Raw genomic sequence first — 6,000 nt, forward strand, 5'->3', positions numbered from 1 at the left:
GGAACTACAGCCTCATTTATTATTCGTAATTCTTGAACTAGTCTCCATTTACCATTCGATTTCTTTGTACCCAAAATAGGAGTGTTGCAAGGACTGTTACAGGGAATTAATAGTCCCTGCTCCTTTAAATTTTCAATGATGGGTTTTAACCCTTCCTTAACTTCAGGTTTCAGTGGATACTGCTTCTTATGTGGAAACACGTGTGGGTCTTTGAGCTTAACAACTACAGGAATAGCATTTTGTGCTCGACCCACAGATTTTCCATCAGCCCATACTCTAGGATTTACATTTTGTTCAACTAAAGGGAGAGAAAGGAAGGGCTCCATATTCATGAAAACAGAGGCATGGACCTTGCTCATATATCCCTTCTCAAAAGGGATGAGGGAGATTCTAGCACGATCAGAAACTTGTGTGAAAACAGCACAGAATCCCAGTTGCAAGATAAAGAATAACTGAAATAATACCTGTGGCTCGTCCAGACAGTCCCATTATGGAAGCGGATTGGGAAGAAAGTGGGCTGGGGGCTTCAGTAAGCACAGAATAACTTGCCCCAGTATCTAAAAAGAAATCGACGGATTGGCCCCCCACAATTATTAATACCCAGGGTTCCTCAGGTGTAATTAGGACGGGAACTTGTGTGGGGACCCCTGGGCACCTTCAGTCCTGATTGTCTTGAGAGTCCGACCCCGAAGACCTATGCCTCTGGGGACAGTCTCTCTTCCAGTGTGGTCCTTTGCAGACTGGACATGGAGCCGGGGGCGGCTTAGATGCCTGAGGGCAATCCCACTTGAGGTGCCCCTCCTTTCCACAGTAATAGCAAGCCCATCCCTTTTCACTTGGGTCCCTCTGGGCATTTTTCTCAGGCTGTTTAAGAATGTTTTTCATAGCCATGGCGAAGGCTTCCGCCTTTTCTTTATCTTTTTTTGCCTTTCTTTCCTTTCCTCATATTCCCTACCATAATAGACTGTCTGAGCCAGTTGTAATAGAGTATCTAAAGACTGATTTGGTCCATACGCCCGTTTTAATAGCTTACAGCGGATATCTGGAGCCGACTGAGTGAGAAATCTATCCTTTAAGATCACTTTTCCCTCTTCACTTTCAGGATCAATCTCAGTGAATCTGCGAAGGCCTTCTCTCAATCTAGGAATTTACCAGGAGCTTCCTTCTCCTCCTGTTCTATGTCTGCCAATTTGCCATAGTTTAAAGGCTTAGAACGCACCTGCCTAAGTCCTTCAAGAATACATCTAACAAAATGACTCTGATCCCATCTTTCTTTAGCTGTGTTGTAGTCCCAGTCTGGTTCTATAGTTGGGACCACCTGATTCCCAGTGGGGAGGGCCACTATCTCAATCTCCCTCTTCCCTACTGATTCATTACCAAGCCATTCATCTCCATAAGCAACCGCTTTTCCCAAAACTCGAGTCTTCGACTCGGGAGTCAGTGTTTGTCCCAAGATATACATCACATCCTTCCAAGTGAGGTCATAAAGCAGAGTAACACCTTTAAAAGCTCTAATATATTTTTCTGGGTCCTCTAAATAGTCTCCCAGATCCTCCTTGATTCTTTGTATTTCTTGATAAGAGAAAGGCTTATTAACTCTCACAGACTGATTATTTCTCCCAGTGGGTGTTTCATAAAGAGGCAACAGCTTGTGTGGCTGTTCCTCAGTCTTTCTGGCTGCTCTGTCCATATGATCCCAGGGATAGATTGGAGAAACCTGTTTTTCCTCTTCTCTTTGTCTCCTGTCCTCCATCTCATCTCTTACTTCGATGGTCTGAGTTTCTACTGAAACCAGAGTAGTCTGAGGTCGTACTGAGAAAGGAGTTGTTTGGACCTCCATGTGGGCAGTTTGAATCTCAGTTTGGATTTCCAGTTATGGGGGCAAAGTAAGAGGACAGGAGGGAGCTGAAGGTTTCACGCCCAAATCTATACCCTTAGGACATAAGTCTGGCATATTTCGCAGAGAGAAAAAGGGCAACACATATGCTACTTCTACCCATTTCCCTTGTTCCTGACAGAACCGGTCTAATTGTAGAACAGTATTGTACATAAGAGACCCTCCAACTGGCCACAGTGCCATCCTCCAATGGATACTGTGGCCATGCAGTATCACATTGGAAGGCCAGGTGAGTCTTCTTTAAGCCCTGGGGATCAAACCTATCCCAGTTTTTCAGGATACAGTTCAAAGGAGTGAGGCTGGAATTGTTAGCTCCCATCTGTAAGAGAGAAGAAAAGCGACCAAGGCCATTTTTCTACCGGAGGTGTCCCTCCCTGCTCTAGATGGGGGTATAGACAGACGTTACACCAAAATCTTTTCCTTCCTGGTCGGACTTACTCTGTCCCTTACCAATGCAGGCGCAGTCCACATCCCTCCTGGTTCTACCACCGAGATGGGGTAGGGATGTACCAGGGGTAGACTTGATAGCATCCCTCTTGACGTCCAGCTCTTCACCTTTAACCTTGCTTGCCTCTGATGTCACCCAGGGTGCAATCAGAGTAACCTTCCAGAATGCCTCCCAAGCTAAGACCACTGGGGGAAACATTCGTCACCTGAATGCCTGTGCACGACCCTGAGTATTTCCTGACTACAATAAGACCAACGCAAACATAAAACTGAGATGTTCTTTCCAAGCATGACCACACCAGTATAACAGCCTCCTCTGATCCACTAAGAGCTGGTGTTACCAAAGGAAAAGAAACCCATCGCAGTCCCAATCTGAGTAACCTTTAACCTCAGAGATGTTTTGGGAGCTAGAGCTCCATCTAGCTTCCAAACTTTCGATTCCTAACGAGGCTAGGCACTTTCTTGAATACCAATCCAAGTTTGGGACCTATATACAAGTTTGGGACCGCAATACACAATAACAGTATAGATAGATCACAAGTCCCTTGAAAATTTATGATCTGATAGATTAGGTTAGTACTTCTAATTCCCAAGGAGTTATGAAATGGTCAAAGAGACCGAAAAGTTTGACCGAGAAAGGAGAGTTCGGTCCACACGCTTTGCCCATTTCTGGTCGGTTCCTGAAGGAGACATTGGGTGCCTCTTGGCATTGGCAGGTTGGTATAATGCCCCAACAGGTTTCTGCCATAAGCAGTAAGAGATCACCGTGGAACCGGACAGCAGGGCTCCTTACTTGCTTCACACAAGGCATGTCATTCATTCACACAAGCACACTGTAGAGTTAGTAAAGCACAGCAGAAAACGTGTTCGCTAAGAGAACAAAGAACTAAAGCTCCAAGCATCCTTACCTTGTCCTGAAGGATACTGGATGAGCCCCCAAGATGAAAGGTTGTTGTTGAATCATGCAAAGACACCGGGATTCTTGGCCCCCAGAGGAGAAGAATTCAATCCGGGGCCAGAGAAGAGGCTTGATCACTCAGAGCTTTTGTGTAATAAAGTTTTATTAAAGTATAAAGGAGATAAAAAAAAAAAAAGTATAAAGGAGATAGAGAAAGCTTCTGACATAGGCATCAGAAACGGGTAGAAAGAGTACCTGCTTGCTAGTGTTAACAATGAAGTTATATATTCCAAAGAATGTCTGGAGGTTGTAAAGACCTCATCAGATCTACTCCCATAATTTACATTTTAAGATAACAGAATTAGCCAGAAGGTTTAATCCAAAGACTGTCCTCAGGCAGGATACATTATTGTTATATAATCCTAAGGAATGTAGAGAAAGAAAAAAAGTTTGTCCTTTCTTCCTCCTTGAGAATTCCAGACCCCTCTCTCCTTGGAGACCCCGAGACTTCCTATCAACCTGCCTAGGAACTGACTCTCTCAGGGACACCCACGTTCATCCGGAAACAAGAGGACACTTTTCAAAGCAGGAGAGAAAATGTCATGATGGGGTTTTCTCTCAGAAGCTGGAGTCTCTCCACTGGAACATTCCCTCCCCTGCAAGCTCCTTCCACTGTCACCCCAAAGAGCTTTCCTGTTTCTGAACCTGGGACGTGATTTCATGGAGTCAGGCTGGTCTGTCTTTCCACATCTGTCTTAGGACACTCTGCATAGAAATATTTCCTCAGGGGACATATTAGGTCACTACCTTCTGTTACTTGCTGTCAACTTTTTAATCATTAATTCTTCTACTTCACTTCAAGTCTGCTTTCCACCTTCAGATGGATTTTCAAATCCTCTCAGGCTGAAATTCTCCCCAGCTCTGTTAGATTCTGTGTCTTTCATTTGAATAGTGAGTAGTATTTGAAGTTGGTAAATGATGACATAGACCACTGGAGTGACTTTTTCCACCAGAGGACACTTGAAAATGTCTGGACACCAGTTAGGCTGTATCCTAAGCAGTGTATTGTAGGTGGCTAGTTCTGCATTTGGTAGACAGATAAATGAGAGATGAAATAGAAATGAAGATAAAAGGAAACAATGCAAACAATTGTATCCTAACAATATGGTTCAGTACAGTCCCTTGGTTCTGTCTATTTGCGACCCCATGAATCACAGCACACCTCACCTCCCTGTTCATCACCAATTCCCGGAGATTACTCAAACTCATGTCCATCGAGTCGGTGATGCCATCCAGCCATCTCATCCTCTGTCTTCCCTTCTCCTGTCCACAAGCCCTCCCAGCATCAGAGATTTTTCCAATGAGTTAACTCTTTGCATGAGGTGGCCAAAGTATTGGAGTTTCAGCTTTAGCATCAGTCCTTCTGATGAACACCCAGGACTGATCTCTTTAGAATGGACTGGATGGATCTCCTCATGGTCCAAGGGACTCTCAAGAGTCTTCTCCAACACCACAGTTCAAAAGCATCAATTCTTCAGTGCTCAACTTTCTTCACAGTCCAACTCTCACATCCATACATGATCACTAGAAAAACCATAGCCTTGACTACACTGACCTTTTTGGAAAAGTAATGTCTCTGCTTTTCAATATGCTATCTAGGTTGGTCATAACTTTAAATAACCATAAAAATTTAGTCTATAAATTCAGCGAGTAGTAAAAGCTCAGAAGTGCAAAGGTGATTTGTGCATGTATATGAAGATATTTGTAAAAACATAAATATTCAAATAATTGGTAAATACTTTTTTAGCCCACTCCTCAGTCATGTAGTGATTCTCTGTTTTCTCTCTATGAAATCATCACATACATTACTAGTTGGCTACCATTTCCATTCCTTCCAGCTAGTGGATGAGCGACCTTTATTTTCCATCATCCCAAGCATTTGATCGCTTTAGCATTTGTACTTTAGTTTCTCTAAAGGTGTGTAACACTATCTCATCCTTGTGTTACTTCACGTTTCCTAGGTGGTCAAACAGGAGATGACAAGAGTGAACATCGACATTCTAGGAATCGGCCAACTAAGATGGACTGGAATGGGTGAATTTAACTCAGATGACCATGATATCTACTACTGCAGGCAAGAATCCCTTCGAAGAAATGGAGTAGCCATCATAGTCAACAAAAGAGTCTGAAATGCAGTACTTGGATGCAGTGTCAAAAACCACAGAATGATCTCTGTTCGTTTCCAAGGCAAACCATTCAGTATCATGGTAATCCAAGTTAATGCCCCGACAAGTAATGCTGAAGAAGCTAAAGTTCAACGGTTCTATGAAGACCTACAGGACCTTCTAGAATTAACATCAAAAAAAAGGTGTCTTTTTCATTACAGGGGACTGGAAGGCAAAAGTAGGAGGTCAAGAAACAGCTGGAGTAACAGGCAAATTTGGCCTTGGAGTACAGAATGAAGCAGGGCAAAGGCTAATAGAGTTCTGCCAAGAGAATGCACTGGTCATAGCAAACACCTTCTTCCAATGACATAAGAGAAGGCTCTACACACAGACATCACCAGATGGCCAACACCGAAATCAGATTGATTATATTCTTTGCGGTCAAAGATGGAGAAGCTCTATAGAGTCAGCAAAAACAAGACCAGGAGCTGACTGTGGCTCAGATCATGAACTCCTTATTGGCAAATTCAGACTTAAATTGAAGTAACTAGGGAAAACCACTGGACCATTCAGGCATGAACTAAATCAAATCC

The 6,000-nt window shown here is 43.5% G+C and overlaps 1 long non-coding RNA gene across 2 annotated transcripts in view; it reads right to left on the reverse strand.

The window, feature by feature from the left end:
* Positions 1-3,781, reverse strand: part of LOC147348808 (uncharacterized) — a 44,744-nt gene extending 40,963 nt beyond the window's left edge. For both annotated transcript variants that reach the window (XR_015149327.1, XR_015149326.1), the window contains exon 1: positions 3,253-3,781. This is a non-coding gene — a long non-coding RNA (uncharacterized LOC147348808). The remainder of the gene's footprint in view (positions 1-3,252) is intronic.
* Between the last annotated feature and the right edge of the window lie 2,219 nt (positions 3,782-6,000).

Source organism: Bos grunniens, chromosome 21, assembly GCF_055505025.1.
Source record: "Bos grunniens cultivar Pamir isolate PY7600 chromosome 21, Bosgru_T2T1.0, whole genome shotgun sequence".
NCBI lineage: Eukaryota > Metazoa > Chordata > Mammalia > Artiodactyla > Bovidae > Bos > Bos grunniens.